At 35.5% G+C, this 23,334-nt stretch overlaps 1 protein-coding gene across 10 annotated transcripts in view; it reads right to left on the bottom strand.

The window, feature by feature from the left end:
• LOC108737683 (complexin) overlaps nt 1-23,334 on the bottom strand; it is a 314,656-nt gene that overhangs the window by 215,322 nt on the left and 76,000 nt on the right. For 8 of the 10 annotated variants that reach the window (XR_003231945.1, XR_003231944.1, XM_018470714.2 and 5 more), the window contains one exon: nt 5,566-5,616. The gene's annotated coding sequence lies outside the window, so the exon portion shown is untranslated. Of the gene's footprint in view, nt 1-5,565; nt 5,617-6,737; nt 7,039-9,570; nt 9,727-23,334 lie in introns of those variants that run through there. The other 2 variants (XM_018470713.2, XM_018470715.2) reach the window with 2 other exon arrangements.

The raw sequence follows: 23,334 nt of genomic DNA, 5'->3' as shown, positions 1-23,334 counted from the left end.
AAAACTAATTATTCTAAATGTCTCGCACCTATCCGTGCTTCTCTTTGTAGATATGGTTACTATAACGTTGCGTTTATAATTCTCTGAAACATTCCCCGTTTCGTAAATGTGACTAACTAGTTTAAACACACTTTCTCTAACCTCTTGTTCTGCATGATTTAGAATTTCCCCCTGTATCCTATCTAGGTACACCTAGCGCTTTATTATTCTTTAGTTTTTTTATACTACATCGAACTCTTCTTTCATTATGGGATAACCTAGCTCATCTATCTCCACACTATCTTCCTTCTCTAATATATCGAAAGAAAGAAACTATACAAATTATTTAAACTATTCAAAGTAATGGTGTTTTTGAATCATTTGTTTTATTGTTACAAATTGTCAAACGAAATTTATATTTATCAGAAAATAGAATCAATTATAACCGTTTATCCTGACGTTTGGTATTTCCTTCATTATTTATATTCAATTGTGCTGTCGTGAAAATTGATATATTTTTCTCGGAAATCTTTCTTTTTGTTCCTCGGTTGATCCGCTAAGACGGGGCCGGTCCTTCCAAAGGAATCTGTCGCTAGACTTCCTTAAAACATTCTGATTTCTATTCGGCCAGTGTCGTGAGTGCAGACCGTCACGTTGGCAATCGTAAGATCTGCAAGACAAGACGAAGGCCGAATGTTAAAACAAAGAAAATTAAAACGGTCTATTTCCCCTCGGTGAATTCCAGCCACTGACTGAAGAAGGACGGCAAACAACGCGAAACAGGCTCTCTCTCTCTCTCATCTGCCATCTCTCAATCCGAAACGTCCCAGACATCAGTCGAACGTGTTTGGATTAGCATTTAAACCATTTGCGTAGGAAGCAAGTAAGTAAAGTGAAGTGGGGAATAAGGGCTCCTAATTGCTCCCCGTCTCTCTTATACTGTCATGAAAATGAACCATTGTTTAATAACGGCGTTCCATCCACGACGAATTAATTATTATTATTGTATATAAATCCTGGCTGTGCCACTTCTGATGAATACAATTACAGATGAATGGACCCAGTTTTGAGCGCTACGATTAACTTACGTCAAAATACAGTATCTCGTTTCTATATGTTCCTAGCTTCTCTCTGTGCACTGCTCTCTCATAATATCACGACATTTCAGACGTACAATTCCAGACAGGCATAAAATTTCGCGACAATGAGAGAAACAGGAAATTAACGAAATATTGGTCGCACCGAACAAGAGACAATTAAAAAAGAAGAAAGATATAAAATCATAATGAACAAAGATAGTTATATAAATCTATAGTTCAGTATCAGAACCCATTATTTTTCACTTGTTTGTGCCCTTTCCATTAAGAATTGGCAGAGAAAGGACTATGAATCGATAATCCTGCAAAAAATTCAAGTTTTCAACTCAATGCAATTAAAACATTTGGTAAAAGTCTAGATTATGGCCTCCGAAGGAGTTGGGGGTGGGGGGATCGAAAGTGGAGGTCTCCCCCACCACTGTACCATAAAAAGTTCGTGGCGGTCTCACCCCCATAAAAAGTTATCTAGTCATCTAGACATTTACCAAACATTTTTGCGAACAGTAACCTAATCTAGGTCTACGAAAATCGCCTTTTGAGATTAATATTGGTCTTGTTTTTCCATTTGAGTATCAATTGCATTAAAGGAAAAAAGGTTTGACTTCTTGTCCTATCCCTATGCAAAACTTCTAACCTCTTTAAATTTTAATACTTTACCTGAAATAATCTTTGATAATAGTGTGAATGTCAACGTCGAACTAACTCCAAAGCTTTTCAATCATTCCACAACGAAAATAAGTAACAAAACTGCAAGTAAATTCTTATCCTCGGTTAATCTTCTTCATGTAATTCTATTTCGTCCGTTTTTTCGTCACATTTATACGTTCTTCTTTCGCATCGCTCCGAACATTCCGCGGTCATTAAATTTGTAAGTCAATCTCAGTTTTCAGGTAATCTTTTGAATATGCCGGCGGTTTTTTCGGTCGTGGATATCAAGCCGCGGATAAAATTCGTAAGGAAATTGTTAAATCGTTCAATAAATTACAGTCGTTTGCGAACATTACGTTTGACAGGCAGGTACGCTGAAAGATTACGGGATTGCCTTCAGGGCTTACAGGACTGAGCCAGCCATAATGAGAACTGTTCTATCTTCTATCTATCCTCTTCCTTAATAATTCACCAAGTGACGACGGCACGCGGGAACGAGAGAAACTCGCGTTTCACGCGCCATAACTGACGCCAACATTTAGACCATTTCCCCCAACACTGATTCGCTTTCATTAAATATGCAAGTAGCTCTTCAAGACGTGAAAATAGCCTCAAAATCACGGAACTCAGGTACAAATAAATATGAACCATCCATACTTATAATAAGTACAGTGTATACTCTATATAACAACACTTAAGGGACTGAACATCTTTCGGCGTTATAAAAAGTGGTCGTTAAATGGAGAGAAATAAAAGATATTATTTTACTATTCTATAATAATATGCATTTACCAATATAGTACACATTTTGCACACGAACATTATTATTCATACATTGCGTATAGCCTATTATCTTCGTCTGATGTTTTTTGCTGCTCCAATATTTTAATTGTATTTTGTTACGTATCTTACTCATATCTTGAGATACTGCTGGATCAATTTGATTATATAAAAAGTATTTTTTTAATAGTTTCGCTGCATCAAGTGCTTGTTTGATGCTTGGTGGAGGGACAGGATCGTCTTCTTCAACAACGTACACAGCATCAGTTCTTATCTATTTCGGCAACTTAGAAAGTACTGCTTAATGATTTATAATGCCGCATTGTTGTCGTTAAATAGAGTGAGCGTGACGCTATACAGAGTGTAATATTGTATAGAAAACAATGTAAACCAACCAAAAGTCAAGCAATTTCGACGTTTTAAGGAGTTTGTCGTTAAATCGAGTGACGTTATAAAGAGTTTACACTGTATTTAACTTCTATTTAACAGACTGTGTATTAGATAGATAAATTAACGCTATTATATAAAATTAAATAATAGTAAAACAAGAATACTCGCATGCAAGCGAAGAAAAAGTTGGGAAAGAGCGAATATAAAGATAAGGGACGAAAAATTAGAAGAAGTGGCTGATTTTAGATCACCTTTAACAATCTTTTTCGAATTTCTAATATTACTAATTTTGATTCTTTCCTACTTCACTCAACGAGTTCAAAGTTCAAAATAAATTTAAAAAATACATAAACTTTTGAACGTTTAACTTATATTATAGAAATTTAAATATCTAAGAATTTCGATTTTACTTATGATGTAGATACAAATAGGTAGTTTTTAGTATAAGCTATCAACCGCAGGGAATGCATTAAACTTGGATTAAATGAAGACCGCAAGCAAGTGGTTAATACTGACGACTTTGTCATTTGACAATGGTGCAATTGGAGAGAAGCCGATATTTCATTCGCAGTAAAACCGAAAATTAATTGCGATTCCATCAGCCCTCACCAGCTCGGACCATGGATGCACACGGCAATGTCGAAATCCAATTAAATATGTGAATGACAGCCCGTTTGGACAACCAAGTAGTCAATGGTCAGTTTAAAACAGTAGGTCCGAGCTACAATAAATACGCCCTCGTCACCAATGTAAAAGAAGGGAAATATTAATAAACGAAATCGAAGAGATAGACTATGGAAAAATGTAATAATTCGTATCCATTTAAGCTAAGTATGAGAATAACAAATCTTTGATATATAATAAACAAACCGTTATAAATACATACGCCAAACGACAGGCAATTTGTGAGAAAGAATTAAAGAACACTCCAAATACTTATAAATGTTTAGAGAGAACCAAAAACGGATACATGGGCAATTGAATACTCATTATTCTATTTTCAATTTTTCTCTATTCTAATTGAGTGCCTTTATTATTAAAAAATCAAATTCTGCTGGAATTTTCTCAGCTTAACATTAAGTTCGCAAAGCATTTAAGCAATTAAATGCTCATTAAGCGGATCAGTTACAAATTAAATGTTCTTATCCCTTTCCAGTAAATAAAAATTCGCAACTTGGGCTAAAAACAGGTTCGAGCAAGGAAAACCACTGTTTCAATCATGGACCGTTTAAAAGCCCAGCAAAGGATAATAAGAAATTAGATGCCACAAGTATTTTTTTAAAAATTAATGTTCTCTTGTCTTAAGATTAGATTAGTAGCAAAAAAAATTGTTTAAACAATGAAATTAACATTAATTTTTTAATTAAATGATCTCAAAACAGACCAGTCGTCAATTTAATGATAATAAAAATTGGAGAACGAAACTTATACTGGTACTGTGCTAAACTTCTTAAAAATAAAATAAGCCTTTAATTCAGACATTGAAAGAAATTTTCAGCTCACTTTTATGCCAACACTTTTTTTACTGGAAAAATAATAAGAACATTTAATTCGTAATTAGTCTGTTTCGAATTTTCGCATTTAATTATTGTGTGACCAAACTGCTGACTTTATTTTAACCTATCAGAGCAGCATTTTTTAAAAAATGCCAGAAGAATTTAATTTCTCATTAAGACACTTAATTAAAATTTAACTCTCCATGTCCTGTTTTTGATTCTGCTGACTTTGTTCTTCCTTACTTAAGAAAGACTGGTGCATAAGTAGATACAATTAAGAATCATAAAATCTATGCAACAAATTTCAAAATCTTATATACAAAATATAAAGAAAGGTAACTTATTTTGAATAAGAATCAGTATAATCTATTGTGTCATGATAAGAATAATATTATGTCAAAAAATATGTTGGTAGTGAATTTATAAATCCTGTAAGACATTTAAGACCTAAAGGGTTACTTTCCCTTTCTAAGGATATCTAAAAAACAAGAAATTTTATAAGCAAATATCTAACAGGTCGTTTATCTAAATTCTTGAAATTTTCTATAACAAACGAATTAAAAATTAATTGGATTGTATATTGTACAGTTCCGAGCTCGTACCTTAAAATGATTTATAATTAAAGTTTTAGAAAAACCCTTATCTGAGAAGCAACTGTGCGGTGATGCAAGCTGCAAATTCGTGTATTATCAACATAAATTTAAAATGATAACGGCTGTTACTGTGTACGAGGAAGTAAAGGGTTTTCTGGCGCAGGCCGTTAGTACCGAAATGATCTATAAAACTGACGAAAAACTTTTTAATGTAAGAGAAGCGCCAAACTTAACGACTGTCAAAGACATTAAAAATGTGGTTTATTCTTTCTTTTCGGTGTTATGTAAGATAAGGGCACATTAGGAGAAGAATTTGTACTATCGCACCTAATAAACGACCTTTGAACCGTGCATATAAAGACCTTACGGTCGCAATTGTTCCACCTTTTTACTTTCAACACTCGTAAAATTCTTTTCATTTGTTTTTACGATAGCAATATACTTACACCTATGTAATAAAGGAATCCTACTAGCAGTGGAAAATTTGGAAATCCATTAGCTTTATCTGAATCTAATATTCAGTTTTCTGGGCTAATGCAGCCAAAGTTCGAATAAATGAAAATCAATGTCAAAAGTACTCACCTATTTGTGGATTACGAAACCTCAAAGGACCGATGCTTGTATTATACTGTTCTGGAAAAGAAATGTTCCTAATTAGTCCAAACATTTGCTAACAATAAAATTGGAATATAAAGTCAGAAACAAAAGAAAACGAAATTGCTTTCAACGTAGCATTCGCTCTACAATTTATTGTTTTAGCATGTCAAGTATTTACCAAGAGTATCTGTAATCATTAAGGTCCTATAGTGTGAGGAAATTTATAAACCAGGATCATAAATTCATGTTCATTTGGTCTAGTTGCTTCGCGTTCCTACAATTAATTTTATACTCTCCTATTGTTTTTGCTTTTTTTTCTATTTTATTCTTGATGTTTTATGTTTTTCAGATCTTTTACTACTTCATGAAAGGCATCTTAAACGTTTTCTGATGGAAAATTCAATAACTAGGTATATCAGCATCCATATTTGCCTACACATGCCTGCATAATGCATCTGGATGCTGCAGTTTCCATTGTGAGCTAAGATGTTAAATAATGAGGCTACTATTTCAAGGACTAAATCTCTACGAAGAAGTAAAACTGCGCTAAAGCAACGAATAAATCAAAGTCTAGGAGCTAGCCATTATTTCACTTCTGCCTTATATTTAGGTATAACGTTCAAAAATATATTCTTTTGGAGTCTACTAACCAAACATTCACCGTCCATTCTTTATATTGGAATTGGACTTTCAAAATAATTCTACTGTCTGACTTTTGTGATACGAATTTCTATAAGTCGACATCTTTTCTAATTCGAATCTTTCCTTGTTCTAGAAATATTAATTACTTTTTTTTTAATGTACCTATATGATGATTTTAAGAAAGACAAGTTCGTCTGGAATACACTGAATCTCACATTTTTTAACTTTTAACAATGAAAAATATTAACTAAAGTTGTAGAGAAGACAAATGAAGTTGTCTTTCAAAAACATCAGAGTTAATGGAACAATATTTAAATATGAAGGGTCAATAAGGGTCTTAAATCCAAGAAGTTATTATGCATTTAAATCCAATTATGTAACTAACCCAACCTGGCCATTCTGTGTGCTTTTTATTTATTCTGATTGTTTAGTACTTTTACCAAATATTTCATTACAAAAATTCTGACCATCACCTTTATTAATTTGCTACCTCGACTTGCTGTCGAATAACTAACCTGTGCAATGTTGCTTTTTTTTCAATAAATCATCTCGGTCGCTCATTATTATTAGATACAAAAGTACGTTAAAACTAAAAGCAGTCAGTAAAACATATCACTTTATACGAACTTGCAAATACCTACAAACCGACGCGACGAACCGAAACGAGAATTTCCTTTTTAACAACACTTTCGATTACCGAAAATACCACTATAATTATACTATTTTCTTTAAAAGTACAATTATCCTTTTTCTAACTAACGATATATTAATTAAATAGACCGACGCGGTGCAGAAACATCGCGGAAACCACGAAACACGCTATCACTTGCAAACGACCATGCAGCTTATGACGATTGTTTGCACAGTATGAAATAAAAAAAAGCTGCAACGAAATAGTCGAGAATGAACTCTATTTACCATGTTCATAAAGATCATTAATGTATAGACCATGCATTCCATTTTCCCGAACACGAAAAGCCCAGTGTATAAAAACACATACGAATACGTACGGATTATTCCGATTGTATAATAATGTTGTTTGTTATTGCTCTAAAGTACAGAAATAAAAAGGTGAGGTTACAATTAGAAAGTAAATATATGTCGAATTTTGACCAATCGCGATTTGTATGGGTACCAACATTAGAGATGTTTATTTTAATGATACGCGAAACCCTATACAGGGCCGGCTTTAAGTTTGAATAGAGACCCCTTAAAAAAAACCGAAATAATNTATAATATATAATAAACTATTTCCACTAGCAAAAAGTTTTTTCTGTACTTAGTAGGTACTAACCCTAAAGACAGCAAAAGATGCTTTAAAAATGAATCCTTATGGTCATAAGGCCGTACACAATTCGCCTCTCGCTAGTTAGAAAGGAATAGTAAAAAAAATCTTCTTGCAATAAATAAAATCTGTTTAAATGAATTTCTTTGTTATTAGTATATTATTTTTTTACACTAAACTTATATCAAATGAAAAGTATGTTGTGCGTACTATTTTTTATAATATTTTTAAATGAAGTACATATTTCTTTTCATTTTTCGAACGTTATGATTATTTTTATCATTATTATTATAATTGGAATTTAATGCTTACTTTAATTATTAGTATTTTTTCAATTTATTTTTAATTAAAAAGATAAGCCTTATGAAAACAAGGCCCACTAAACTACAACCCCTTTACGAAAGAGAACACAGTGCATACATTGTCTCTCTTTATCAAAACTGCTTATAAAGCCAGAGGGTAAAAGAACTGTCATTCCATTAGCTTCCTAGACGTTCCGTCGAATTCCGAAAAGCCTCCGAGAAATATTTGACACCTTATACACCTGGAATTCCTAAATCTTGTAAAAGTTATTACATTGTTAGGGGGTTAAAGTGCTTGCTACTTCTTCTTCTTCCTCCGTTCAATTCGACGCTGGAGGCTTTTGTTTTGCAATGCAATGTACAATTCAGAATCATGTACTGAATCACAGAAAATCTCGACTGAGAAGTGACAGGCAAAAGTACAACGTCTCGTATACAAAATTCATTTACATGTAAGTAGTTTATTTACGCGAGAAACTCTATCTAAGGTCTCCTTCTATACATGTACACAGATATTTATTTTCTACATAAATCTTTACACCTGAGGAAGGCACTCAGAAGAGAATATCGTGTCATCATTTCAATTCTGTTACGTGGAAAAGGATCAAATGTCAATCAAAATTGAATTATTCCTACAAATTATAACCCATTTTTTAAATTAAAGTTAAAAACTTTTAAGTACAACGCAATGGAGAGGTCAGGGGGGTAGCGGTCACAACTCGCGCTACAACCCCGCTACGTAAGGGGAGGGAGACATCGAAAATTGATGGGTAAAGGTCTAGATGACGGGGGTGGGGGTGGGTGGGATCGAAATAGGAAGTCTCCCCCACCACTCTACCATAAAAAGTTCGTGGCGGTCTAACCCCCATAAAAAGTTATGGGGGTTAGGTGATGGCCCCCCACACCCAAAGGGGGTGGGGATAGGGGGGATCGAAAGAGGGTGCTCGCCTGAGTAAAACCCCATAAAAAGGTTGCGGCGGTCTCACCCCCAGGGGGATTCTATTATTTTGACAATTTTTATACACTACAATTCAAATAAAATTCAATAAAATAATTATTTTAAAGCGGGTGGAAGTGGGGGATCGAAGGAGGGTGGTCACTTGAACAAAACCCGATAACCTAACCTAACCTGTCCTATTGATAAAGATATTTAAATAATGTTTTATATAACTTTCTCAATATTTTTAATGTATTTTTCATTAGTTTTACCTTTGAATATTGTTTAAGAATGACTATATAAATATTTACATGCCTAAAAATGTATAAAAATTGGCATAACTTTTTATGGGGGTGAGACCGCCACGATCTTTTTATGGTACAGTGGTGGGGGAGACCTCCTCTTTTGATACCCCCACCCCATCATCTAGACCTTTACCAATTGATGAATTTTGCGTTAAAATACATGACAAAGTCAGTCGTTTTTATTCGTGTTTTAAATTATTCAAACCCTTTCGACAAACACCATCCAGAGGCTCATTTAATTTTCTTTTGTTCTTTTTTTCGGTTTTCCTTTGATATTTTTTCATACCTCTGTATTTAAAATTCACGTAATACGGTACGCATATGAATTCATTTTGAGGTTCATATGTGTATGCATATATTTTGCACATCATAAATTCTCGAACAATATAATGTACAAAATAAATGTACCAACTCACTAATTTTTAGTAAATGATGTAATACTTTGTGCACAATGTGTATTTTCCTGTAAATATGAATCTCAAACTAACGGTAAATAATTAATAAAAAATATTCACAAACCTTTGTTATTTACTACCCACGTCCAGTTAACTTGTTCACTTTTATAATACGAACGAAATCTATTTTCACAAAAAAAAACAAGAGTTTTTAAATTTAATTCACACTAAAATGCATTCATTATTCGCGATTACTAAACTAACCAGGTACGTACATACGTCTGTAGGTATCGTGTATTTATGATTCAACTGTTCCGTTTGCAAAATGAATTGAAGTAACCTTGAACTGCCTTGAGGTAATTAATGTCGGTAATGTTATTCAAAACAATAGATATTAAAATAAATAGCGTTAGATTCGCTTTAAGCGAAGAACACACACGATCGTAACCGCGACCGCGTTCGCGATATCGTAACGATCGCGACTGCGATAGAAAGCACACATACATGTGATTTTTATTTAATTAAAGTAATTTATATCATTACAGTGAAAAGATCAAAAGGTTAGAGGNATATTTTTTTTAATGAATTTTATTTGAATTATAGTGTATGAAAATTGTCAAAATAATCAACTTTCAACCCCCATAACTTTTTATGGGGGTGAGACCGCCGCAAAGTTTATATTAGGTTAGGTTAGGTTATCGGGTTTTGTTCAAGTGACCACCCTCTTTCGATCCCCCACCTCCACCCGCTTGAAAATATTTTTTTTAATGAATTTTATTTGAATTATAGTGGATGAAAATTGACAAAATAATCAACTTTCAACCCCCATAACTTTTTATGGGGGTGGGGGCCATCATGTAGATATTTACCCTACTATCTTCTATGTCACCTAAGTAAATTACACGCAATCCCCGATCAAATTCAACCCATTTTTATAACGGAAACAACTTAGGAGATCGCTGTATATTTCCCGGGTATGGCGGAAATGTAACAACAAATATGTGTCCATTAATTTAATTTCAATAGATGGGTCTGATGTCTGACCATCACCGCCATCACGAACGCACTAGCGCCCGCGCCCGCGTAAGTGTGTTCTTCGCTTTAGCTAAATTTAATTGAAAAAGCAATTTACTGAAAATATAATAAAAAATAGCTGCTCCGTTTTTTTTCCAAATATCATATGGTTATTACCAAAATCAAATATGATAAATGCATAAATGATATTATAATATAATTAAACCTCTTGATGCACCATTAATTACTTATTACGACGGGACCAAAAGCAGGTCATTAATAATATTATTGTTATTGTGGAGCATTACACTGGAAATACTGGCTTTCAACATCACACCTATAAAAGTCTATTTATGACCAACTTAACGGATATGATAAAACGTTTTTCTTTGTGGAATATCCACGTTACGGCTTTCATCTTACGTATTATTATTGTAAGTTCAGCTAAAATGGTAATGCACTTTACCACCGTTGCTTTTATTACAAGGAGAGCATCTCACATGTGGGCGGCAACATCTGTTCCTGTTTTGCATTCAACATTCCCAATGCCGATGGTACGACGCCGACTGGTTTCGTTTATTTGTTTTGTACAGTCGTTATCATGTTCCTTATATGCCCCGTTTAATTCGAATTTCTACTACCCCCTAAGATTAAACCCCTCGGGCTACTTTAACTACGTAACTTTCGCATAAAATATCATGGCGACATTAACATATCGGATCACGCGAACAAGCCATCTCTCCTACTGTTTGACTTTGTTCTTGGTGTTGCGATTATATGAATAGATATCAGAACTTGCCTGATATATGTATGACAAATATATATACGTGGGTCCTAGGTAAGACTAATACATAAATATATCATGTACCTACAGTTTAACTTTCTCGATGAGTTGACTCTTGGCAGGACGAGACACTGGATAAAGGAGATATCATCCTGGTAAACTTACACAGAAATGGGGTTCTTGCAGATAATAAAACTTTATAGAGAGGATGGCAGAATAACCGGGTCGTTTAAAAGTCAAACAACTCATTAGTTTCTAAAACAAATAGTAGATGCATTAGTTCCTTGTTTCAGACATTTTTTTACAATTAATTGTTACAATTAATTCCTGTTAAAGAAGGTACAGGTCCGACGAAGGACGCTGGCGAGCGGTCGCGCAGGTACTTGCCCATTTATGACCTATTTAGGTAAGTCACTTGGTACACAAATAAGCTTTCAGTAGGCGTAAATTACAGTATTAATACTGATAGGACAGTAGCGTACTAGAAAATAAAACCTATTGCTTTTGTTTTATAGTTAGTTTTCACATTCACTGTCATCATGGGAATCTCTATCACTTCAGCAACATCAACAATTAGTTCTTTTGTTTGTCTGTCTATTACTTGCTCACTGATCCATATTTTTAATTATTTAATCTACGCCCATGATAAGAATACTGAAGAAAGAGAGCTGCAATCGTTACACCTAAAACTGCCTACTTTTGCCACCGCGCATCCACGCCATTTTAAAATTTCCGCCAGCTTCCAGCGTCAGGCCTGTACCCTATTATGAAGATCATCATCGTCATCATGTAGGTTTACCTCTACCGCTCCTAACTCCTGTTTCTGCCTCTAATATGTCTCTGACTAGACCTTCATGTCTGAGAAGGTGTCCTACCAACCTATCTCGCCTATTTCTTATTGACTTCCATAGAGTCCTCTGTTGTCATATTCTTTCTAATACCTCTTCATTTCTAACCTTCTCTACCCACGTTATCCTCATCGCCGTGCCCACAGTCCATGTTTCGCACCCGTACAACGCCACGCTCCAAAAACACCTTTAACAACCTTTTTCGAATTTTTAAATTATCCGTTCGCGAGCATAGAAGTGACTTCTTTTTATTAAAAGCGACACGACCCTGCGCTATCCTCTGCTTTATATCCCTACTACTCCTTGCGTCCTGACTTATCTGACTTCCTACATATCTAAAATCAGTCACTTATTTTAATTTCTCGTCTCCTATCTTTATATTCGCTCATTCACTACTTTTCCTTCCCTTGCATACCAGTATTTTAATTTTACTTTTATTTATTTTCATACAGTACTGGTACTGGAAGATAACTATTGGAAAAACGTAAAGAAAAGAAAAACAAAAACGTTAAATTGAAAATGATAAGTTGTTAACGTGATGTAGATCTGTTATCACTAATCGTTCCGTTGCGAAGCTGTCTGCAAAGTTGAAGGCTCATCTCGGCCGGTTTTCGTGACGTGTCTGGTACGAGCTGGCGAACTTTTCTCTGCCAGAAACAGATCGTAGAGCACGTCAAGAACAACGTTTCCGGTCGGGTTTACAAAGCTTGCCAAATAATAAATCGCTCGAAAAGAGTTTTCACCAATTTTGTTCGATACCTACCTTTAGAGAGCAGCGAAGCGCGGCAGGGGTGCAGTTGCCCTAAATAATGTGAGTTATTTCATTCTATCACATCCGGTCGAATGCAACCTCTACTAACAAACGTAACGCCACAATTCCGGCCACCGAATAGAACGCATCGGAAACCATAAACCTCTTTTATATAAATGCATAAATACGAGATTAAAATCCATACTTTGTAAGCGTACATGTATATACATATCGTATGTACGTATCTATATACCTATGTAATTGATTGTACTCGGAATTACTTACTTATTTTGTTAATGTCTCACAAAACCGCTTAATCCATAGGATCACTACAGAACGTAACAGTCTTTCTTCCTCCTTTTGCCTCTAAACTCACGAAGAGTAATTACTAAGTCTAAATCAATTTTACTCATAGTAATATAGTTCTAATCTTAAGCCAAAGTTCCATGCCATTATTAGTATGGAAAGCGAGATATTGTTATCTCTACAAATGCATAAACCAAAAAGTGACTCACGTAAGTTACCACAAAACTTGTTCACTACGAAAACGTGTTTCGCTCACCTTGTTCCGACATTAGAACTGGGTGAAACACGTGTTCGCAGTGAACAAGTCTTTTACCATAGTCTCATATTTACCACAAAACCAGTTCACTGCGGGCACGTGTTTCGCCCACTTTGTTTTAATATTAGAACTGGGCGAAACACGTATTCGCAGTGAACAGGTTTTGTGGTAACCAGGATGAGCTTGTCTCTTTTTTTACCATTGTTCTCTAGTTACTACAAAACCTGTTCACTGCGGACACGTGTTTCGCCCATCTTGTTATAGTATTAGAACTGGGCAAAATACATGCTTGAAGTAAAGAAGTTTTGTGGTAACCAGGGTGAGTTTGTGCATTCCATTACTATAGTCCCCGTATTATCATTTTGATGAAAAGGATAATTTAGAGGGACTCCAGAGAAGGCTAACAATAAGGGCCGAGCTCAGTCAAAATGCAATTAAATAAATGAAACACGTGAACAAAAATTGGATAAATATATACCTACAAGCTATATTATGTATTTTTCTTCTCAATATCTTAATATCACCGAAAGCAATCGTGGAAACAGGCACCTTCAGATGGTTTAGTCAACAACATTACGGAAAGGTTTATACTTTTTATATCCCTCAAGGAGTTCTCAATTGTTAGTTAACAATGAAAGGCCTAGTCTCTCATTTGCAAACACGTCCTTTTTGAAAAAATGGTAAACAAAGCCAGATCTCAAAAAAAAAGTACTACCGCATCCACGAAAGCAATAAAAGCCAAAAGGAAAGAGGAAAAAAGAAATATTTGTACCACAACGTGCGGTCCATGGTGACATGGTGACAAAGGTCTTTGCAGAATGTTTTCTTGTTCGGTCAGCAAAAAAAGGGGAAATTGACGCAGCCGGCGCACACTTTGGTCAGTCGCGGCCAAGTGGAACAAACACACAAAAACCCACCACGTATATCCATTCATATATACATACATACGTATACGTACAAATAGTTAAAACCGGGCGTCACGTCAGTCTGTCCAACACATGACACATCAGCACTTTATATGTATACATATTACATATACGTACGTAAGAATAATGTCGCTACTGCTACAATACATAAATCGCCAACCGAAATGTGCGACGCCCGCGTCAGCCGCCACCGACGACGACGGCGACGACAACGACGACGACGCCCGCTACCCTTTGCATTTGAAATTTAAATCAGAAACGTGAAACAAAGGGAACACATTTTCAGTTAAGAATTTACGCTTTCGTCTGGCGAAAATGGGGATGAAATTAATAAAAACTAGGCTACGCCGTCCGCCCGACCGTGGTGAAGTCATAAGAAGAAGAGTTATGTACTTACCTAATGCGGCGCAAATTTGATAGTTTTTCTCACAACGTGACAGCTTTCGTTATAGTTCAAGATAGAAACAAGTTTTCCTTTAGGGATTTGTTGTGAACAAAAAGAATATACTGAACGAGTGTGGTTCTTAAATAATTTTCTGTCGTGGAGTCCTTTGGTTGGGGAACCCCACAACTTTCGATAAATGCTACAACTGACTTGTATCTACGAGTATTTTTAGAATGGTGATTTTGACCTCAAAGTTCATGAATTCATACTTCAAGTCTACAACACAAAACAAAACTACTTTACATTGTTTAACAAACTTCTTCATCATCGTCCTTGTAGGGTAGCAAGTCCAAAGACTGATTGCACCTACTGCTCAACTCCTTCATGTTCTGATCCAATTTTTCCTTTTCCCTAAAACTAGTACCCACACCTCACATCTCGAATATAGGTGCTCCTTTGCCACTCTTTACTACTGTTTCTGCTTCTAATAAGTCTCTCAATAGACATTCACGTCTTAGAACGTGTCCTGCCATCCTGTTCCTCCTTTTTCTTATTGACTTCTACAGCATCCACTGTTCTCCTTCCATGCAATAATAATGTCCAACAGAATAGTTTCTCATACGTCCAACAAGCATCTGACCAAATTCGTATATTTCCCCTTCATAGATACTACAGCTGCATAAAGCTACTTTAGCTACTTTAGAATTTTGATGATCTCTATGTCAGTCAGTTAATCCTAAATCGAGATCTTCGAGAATGTTTAACCCGAGATAAAAATGATCAGTATCTCAGAGTCTCTGAAAGCGAGACTCGAGTCTCCGTCTATAATCGAGTCTCTCTGGTGTCGCTGGGAGAGACTGTTGAGAAATTGTTAAAAAAATTGTTTAGCGTCTCTGAACGAGAGACTCGAGTCGCTTATAGGGAGATCCTCATTTCGTATCCAGTCTCTGAACGAGAGACTCGAATCTCTGAACGAGAGACTCGAATCTCTCTCAATAAGTGGTGTCTCGATAGACATGGTTAAAATTTTCTGAGTTCAACATATTTCAGAGATCCCAGTCTTTCTACGAGAGACTCGAGTCTCTCAGTTTTTCAGTTTTATTCATTCAGTCTTTCTGTCAGAGACTCGAATCCCTGAATTAACAATTTTATCGTTCGAGTCTCTCATACAGAGACTGTGAGAGATCCATAAAAACCCCTAGGCAATAACTAACGGACTGTGAAAGACTGTGAGAGACGCTCTCAGAGACGCTGAAAGACTGAAAGACTCTAAGAGACTGGAGAGAGACTGGAAATTTTTGTCTAGCGACTAGATCAAACATATTAAGCAGAACAAATCTTCAAATTTTAGTCTGCTTGTGCCAACAAACCAACTGCTATAGAGAGAAAATCAAGGCATTTCTTAGATTTGTTTGCATTTGCGTTAAAGGCAAGTACCCACTTTTGCTTAAAATTTCTACGATAATTGCTTCCTGCCGTTCAATCGATACTTCTACGGTGGCATTAAGATCAGATCTTGCTAACTACTACGAGAGAAGTTCTTTAAGTGGATGATTAGGAAACTTCAAGTCCCGGCGGTGAGATCATCTACTAATTGCTTGAAATTTGAGTTGTGGTTCATGTAACGCCATCGACACAGCATTTTATAAAAATGAAAAAGGAAGAACAAGGGGCTGAGAGCAGCTGCATTTTCGAGTTGTGCTACTAACTTATGAAATTTCTGGTGCAAAGTTGCAACTATCGACTAGCAATTTCCACAGTGCAGAAGGGGACAAACTTCCAGCTTGAAGCTCTTAAAATTTCTACTCAAGTATTTATTTAGTTTCACTGAAAGTTCCAAACATCATTCGCAATATCAAGTTATGTAGGCTTCCGCGGGTGTTTTTGGTGATGTGAGCCAATGCTGCAATGGGCGATCGATACCGGCTGCAATTTTGATATCTCTCGAGACCTGTTAGCCAACGATCATGAATTATACGTAGTCTCGACGCATACAAGCAATATAAACTTGCGGGAAGTTTCCGGAATCATCAGGAAGGTTTTATATCAAAACTAGAATTGCCTATAGGTTTCGTTAATGAGTGTTACTTTATTGGACGGGCAGATACATACAAATGGAATGTAGTATGTCGACCCTATATTATATATATGTGAAATTTAGCTACCACTTGTTTTGATTTTATTAAAATTATACTACAAATTAATGTAGTCTCATTAATAGATACCGTTTAACTAACTAGAGAAAGCTTGGCAGAATGCCCTTTGTTTAAATTTTCCTTCATAATATATCACATATTCTATATATAATATAATCCCTCGATAATTTCATTCTGCATTGTTCTTGATGGGTAATACAATGTAATATCGAATACAGTATGTTATATTAACCGATAATAATTTTCAATATCAAAAGACGTTGTCATCGGTCTCATATATAACTTTTACTACAACGGATAGATATTAATAAATCTTGGCGGCGAGCTTTTTTTCATTATACAGCTGTTCGGGAATGAACAAAAGCTGCTTTCTTTCTACTGCAAGAACCCAAAGTTATTGCGGCAGTTTGTTTTGCTCATATCTCCGGCTTCTTCTTCCTTCTACGTTCACATACACATACGACACACACACATACGTATGCGAGAGGCCTTTTCTATTACATCTTTTGTTTGTATGTATGTATGTATGTTGTACATACTAACCCAGTGGCAAATATGTATGTGAACTATTAATTCTTCCTCTGTCCAATTTCCTTTGAACGTCTATTACAAAGGAAAACAATAATAGCGCTTTTAAATCAACAGAAACTTTATAAGGAGACAACCCTTTAGCCAACCATTCATTCGAATCCTGCTTTTGTAAAGAAACAAAAAGGGCGTTACCGACAAAGAATTGTTCAAACTCGGTATAATGCATGGCAATAACTGCGGGTGTTACATTAGAAATTACTGTTGCACCTTTTTGTCACCGTTTAACAAAGAACACAATATCAGTAGTTACCTACAATAAAAGATTTTACATGAAAATAATTCTACTCATTATTTAATTAAACATTTGATATTATGCGGAACGTTATCATCATCATCATAAGGTCGTCAGTCCTAAGACTGGTTGGACACGTACCCCCACTCTTTCCTATCCTAAACTTCGCATTTCCCTAAAACTATAACAATTTGCGAACAGTAATCTAATCTAGGTCTACCTCTACCCCTCCTAACTCCTGTTTCTGCCTTTAATATGTCTCTAACTAGACCTTCATGCCTAAGAAGGTGTCCTACCAACCTATCTCGCCTATTTTTTTATTGACTTCCATAGTCCTCTGTTCTTCTACTCTTTCCAATACCTCTTCATTTCTAACCTTTTCTACCCACGTTATCCTCATCACCCGCCTATAACTCCACATTTCGAACGCTTCTAACGTTTTCTTTTCCACCGCGCACACTGTCCATGTTTCGCAACCGTACAACGCCGTGCTACAAACATACACCTGTAACAACCTTTTTCGAATTTCTAAATGAATCGTTCGCGAACATAGAAGTGACTTCTTTTTATTAAAGGCGACTCAACCTTACGGTATCCTCTCCTTTATATCCCTACTACTCCTTCCATCCTGACTCTCTCACTTCCTAGATATCTAAAATCAACCACTTTCAATCCATGTTTTGCACACTTAATACAGAGCCGTACTACAACCATACGTGGGGATGCAAATAAAATAACAAAACTGTCAATTTTTTCATTAGGTTAGTGGGTACCTGTGAGTTATACAATTGTGAATTCTTCTAATGTTTTTCAAAGATATTCGCGAGTCGTTGTCCATCCCCAAAATGAATCGTTACGCCAGTGATTATACGAGAATCAAACATTAAGTAGGTATAATAAAGATGTTGAAAATTCACCCCTTTTGCTTTTCATTATGAATACTTGATCAAGTATGAGCCGAATAATTATAAACTTTTGAATAATTACTTATTTATTAATGAAGAGAGTGCAGTGTAAGCGCGCAAAAGAACAAGCAGAAAAAGAAGACGCCATGCTGTCTCATTATGTAAGCAACTTCTTTTTACGGAAACTTCTAATGGCGACAGTTTTTAATGAACTCCTATAACAGAAAGTTGTTGCTGTCGCATCTCTTCGTCATCAGACGCACCAGATTCTTTTCCGTTCTCCTTTTACTCTTCATCTCTCGGAGAGTCTGGGCACGACTTCTATTTTTTGCTTACTCTAGTGTATTTGTGTACTCGTCGTTGCTAAAGCTTTCTTTAAATATTTGCTCAGCCGAGTGGATCTACTTTACAATCTGCTCCTGTAAAACTTCCACGACATCCAGTCTGTCTCCCGTTCTTCGTCGAATCTCGTATAGGTGCTTTTCCAATAGCCGTTTTCAGCTCGGCAAACGAACGATGCTCATTCTACGGTATCTCCCCCGAAACTTAACAAAATATTTGTTTATGCTGATTTCCGGTAAATATGAGAGACGGGAGCGTTCCCGGATCCTTCCCGAACAAGACGCTCCGCTCTCTCGTTTCGTTCTATACGGGACGAATAATTGCTAGCCAGTTCATGAAAACATCTACAAAATTTTATATTACACTCAAATACAAATCGCAAACATTTCGTCACATAATGTAATAAGTCATCATCAGTTACTGTTCGGGCGGGATTAGCCTTGTAAGGGCTCCTATCAGGTAATGTCCTGCTGATAACTATTAATAGTAGTAGAACGCATAGAGGTTTAATATGCTTTTGAATTTTATATTGCACTTACATCTGCTGTACACACTAATTTACAATATGGACTATGTACATCGAGCCAGTTGGTTTGAAACTATTTTAACCTATCTTAGAAAACTTGTAAACTATGGTCCTTCGAGCCAGATTCAGCACAAAATCCGGCTCGAAGGACCATTAATACTCATTAATTATATTATCTTAAAAATGCCCTTTATTTCTACCCACAGATCCCCTTACTTCTCTACCTCAAAATGTTACCTTTTTGACGACTAAAAAGAAGTATGAGTGTAGAAGTCCATTTTGTATCTTTAGGTTTGGACTAATATACTTCAAAAGTACAGGAACGTTTTAAACTTGCAGATTTGGAAAACCTCTAGTGTAATCTGAATGTTGCTTTAATGCTTCAATCTCCAACACCCAGCATTCCCTAGAAAGTGTATAGAAAGTCTCACTAATGTGTAATAATGAGGGTATTAGTAAACTGGCCCCAATACGCATTTGCGTTAGCATTATTACATTAATTGTTGCCGCTGCAAAAGGGTTGGTACATTCAGACAAGAGGGTGAAGGAGAGGGAGTAATGTTGTCCGAAGACGGCCGCAATGTTCCTTTGTAAATATAGGTAGATGTTCCCTTTCTCCGCTAGTCATCCTGGATGCGTCCTTTACCCTCGCATTGTGAATTTTAATTAGCCAAATCTGGTCATCTAATGGAAGTTTGAGGGATTAGGGCGCCCTTAATACCGCGTTACCATCCAGATCTTAACGGGCTAATGGTTGACCATCATCGATTTATAACACTTATTATACTAAAAGCAAAAGGTATCACGAGGAGATAGGGACACTAAACTCATTATCTAATTAGACATAACAAAGTTTGGTACAATTTGGTAATTTTCCTTCAACAATACATAACTGACGATGAGACAACAACAATCTTAGTTTCAGATGTGTCTAATTTAAAGTTGAAATTCCTTCATACTATCCTCGACAGTAAAATAAAGAACAAACCAGATAATTAAAATAAGCCTGGTCAAGTGAATGTAGGACCCTAAAAAGTATAAAATTGTCCTTCAAGTATAAGTAACTGATCAAAGTAAAAAGTCTAGCTTCAACCCACAGAATCTTTAAAAAAGAATTGATGGTAAAAGGCGCAAGTCTTTATGTTACCACCGAGAAGTTGTATTAGGATTTAGGACTCCATACGGGGCTATTGAGAGGTCCTGTATTGACAAGAAATGTCCTTTCACTAGGTATGCCTCAGTCTGAGGACGAATCCTGACGGGAATAGTACAGAAAAGGAAAATACAAAAGACAATCGTTATATTGGCCGAGATTATCTTCACTAATTCATTCGTAAATGCAATAGTTTCGAAAACAGACAGAAACCTCTCGGTAGGTAGCTCTTTTACAGTGTTTTAGGGATGTTGAGATAGAAGATACGGTTACGATTGGGGTGAAAATTTGTTTTTGACTAGAAGGTCATAAATAAGTATGGTATTGTCTTCTATAAAATCCCTACAATCTCTTATTCGCTCATAAAAAAACAGAGGTTTAATTACAGAAAGTGTTTCCCTCATTGAAATACACATTTTGTGTTTATTTTTATAATCTTAAATGTTTCTAAAAATACGAAGCGTTTAATACGTAAGTGGTTCGGCAACTTTTCCATTCTAAATCAGAATCTGTGCAGCTTACAAGTTTAACCACCAAGGTTGGCGTATGATTGGTGTAGGGTAATTATTGTTTCGTGGGGACTGAAAAGTTTTAAATTTATGCAGGGCCTTTTCGCACAAACATTGCTCGAAGGAAATTGGAAAATCTCAGCTTGACGTGCTAAAGTCAATATTGAACTTTATACTTTAAGCCCTTTCCAGATTAAACGGGGACAAGGAGTTTGTCTCATGTTGTGCCAATATGGCTTTAAATATTTTAATTTTCCATAAATAACGAATTAGCAGAGCAACTCGTTTACAAAAAATAATTGGACGTCTGAGTCTAACGTATACAAAGGACCGGGGTGGTTGTTTTGACTGCAAAGCTCATAAATTTATAAAGGCTGAATTATTGGAATCACTATCTTTAACTAATGTTACTACGATATGAGATAACATATTTTTTTGATAGATCTGTAATTAATTAAATGTTAAACAACTACTTGCACCTACATGTAAGTATAGTTTTGAAGAATGTTGCTTTTTTTTTTAAAAGTCAGGACGGAAGGAGTAGTAAGGACATAAAGCAGAGGATAGCGCAGGATCAAGTCATTAAAAAGAATGAATGAATGAAATGAATGAAAGAATGCTATGCTGGCAAACGATTAATTTAGGAAATCGAAAAAAAAAAATCGATTATTAAAGATATATGTTTGGAGCACGGCCCTGTAAGGGGTGCGAAACATGGATGGCGGTCGAGGCAGAAAAGAAAAGGTTAAAAGCGTTCGAAATATGGTGTTACCGACGAATGATGAGGATACCGTGGATAGATAAGGTTATAAATGAAGAGGTATTGGAAAGAATAGAAGAACAGAGGACTCTACGGAAGTCAATAAAGAACAGACGAGATAGGTTGATAGGACACCTTCTCAGGCATGAGGGTTTAGTCAGAGACATATTAAAGACAGAAACAGGAGGTTAAAGGGGTAGAGGTAGACCTAGATTAGATTACTGTTCGCAAATGGTAAAGGATGTGGGATGTTCTAGTGTTGGGGAAATGCGAAGATTACCTCAGGAAATAGTGAAGGTTTATGTTCAATCAGTCTTAAGACTGACGACCTTATGATCATGATGAATTTAACCTACATGTAGGTACAATCTTGAAGTCGATTATTTTTCTTTTTCTAAAAATTAACATTATTAAGACATGTTTCCACTTGGAGAATAAACCACAAAAGATTGAAATTACGGTATGTTGACTATCCAACCAGAGTTTCTCTTCTTTGATAATAATAGGTAAGAATAAACTGTTAACCATAAACCGCACCGGTTCATATTAGGGGTAAAACAGTAGAATAACGAACGACAACGTATATTTCGTATTCTTCGAAGGGAACGAATTTCTTTTGTCAACTGCTCCGCCGACTTTAAATTGCCCGCTCGTACAATAATAATGTGGACTTAGCGGCTCAGGAACTGCGGAGCTGTAAAACGAGACTTTCCCTGAATTAAAATTATGTACTAAGCGGACGCCGGGGTTGACAGTCAGGTTCAGTTGCACCTACGCTCAACAGCACCCACGAGGGAATGTTCAAATTGGATTGAGTTTCGACCAAGCAAAATAAAAACTGCAAGTAAACAAACAGGACCACCGACGGTTCCACAAATATAATAAATTTAATACAATTTGACAAAGTACAAAACACAAACATAATAAATAGAAACTTTATTATAGTAAAAGGTTAGAAATGGGGATATGTTCTGAAGAGCAGAGAGCGTCATGTAAGTCAATAAAAAAAAAGGCTAAGACTCCTTCCGAGACATGAAGGTTTTATTAAGGATGTTTGAGAGGTACAATTGGAGACAAGAGTACATAAAATTAGAAATTCGTGATTAATTAGGTTTTGCAGCATATCATGAGGTAAATCAATGCTATCTATACTGAAAAAAAAGTATACGGTTTGAGAGAAAATTTGGAATTTGACCAAAAACTTTAAATAAAATAAGAAATAACGAATAATATGGAAAATTTTTAACTGACATTTGGCAGTGAATATGCATTGATTTCAACTTCGAAACAAAAAAATATTTAGTTTCAATCTCTATTAATAATGAGCGTAAAACTTTTTAATATGTTTAAATAATAATTAAAACTTTAAAATTGCATTTATTTCAGACAATTATAAATATTATCATTATATTATCAAGTAAAAACGAGATTTTCAGCTAATTTT

Source organism: Agrilus planipennis, unplaced genomic scaffold (genome assembly GCF_000699045.2).
Source record: "Agrilus planipennis isolate EAB-ADULT unplaced genomic scaffold, Apla_2.0 scaffold7, whole genome shotgun sequence".
Taxonomy (NCBI): domain Eukaryota; kingdom Metazoa; phylum Arthropoda; class Insecta; order Coleoptera; family Buprestidae; genus Agrilus; species Agrilus planipennis.
Note: the sequence above shows the minus strand (reverse complement) of the source record. Positions and strands in the feature narration are given on the sequence as shown.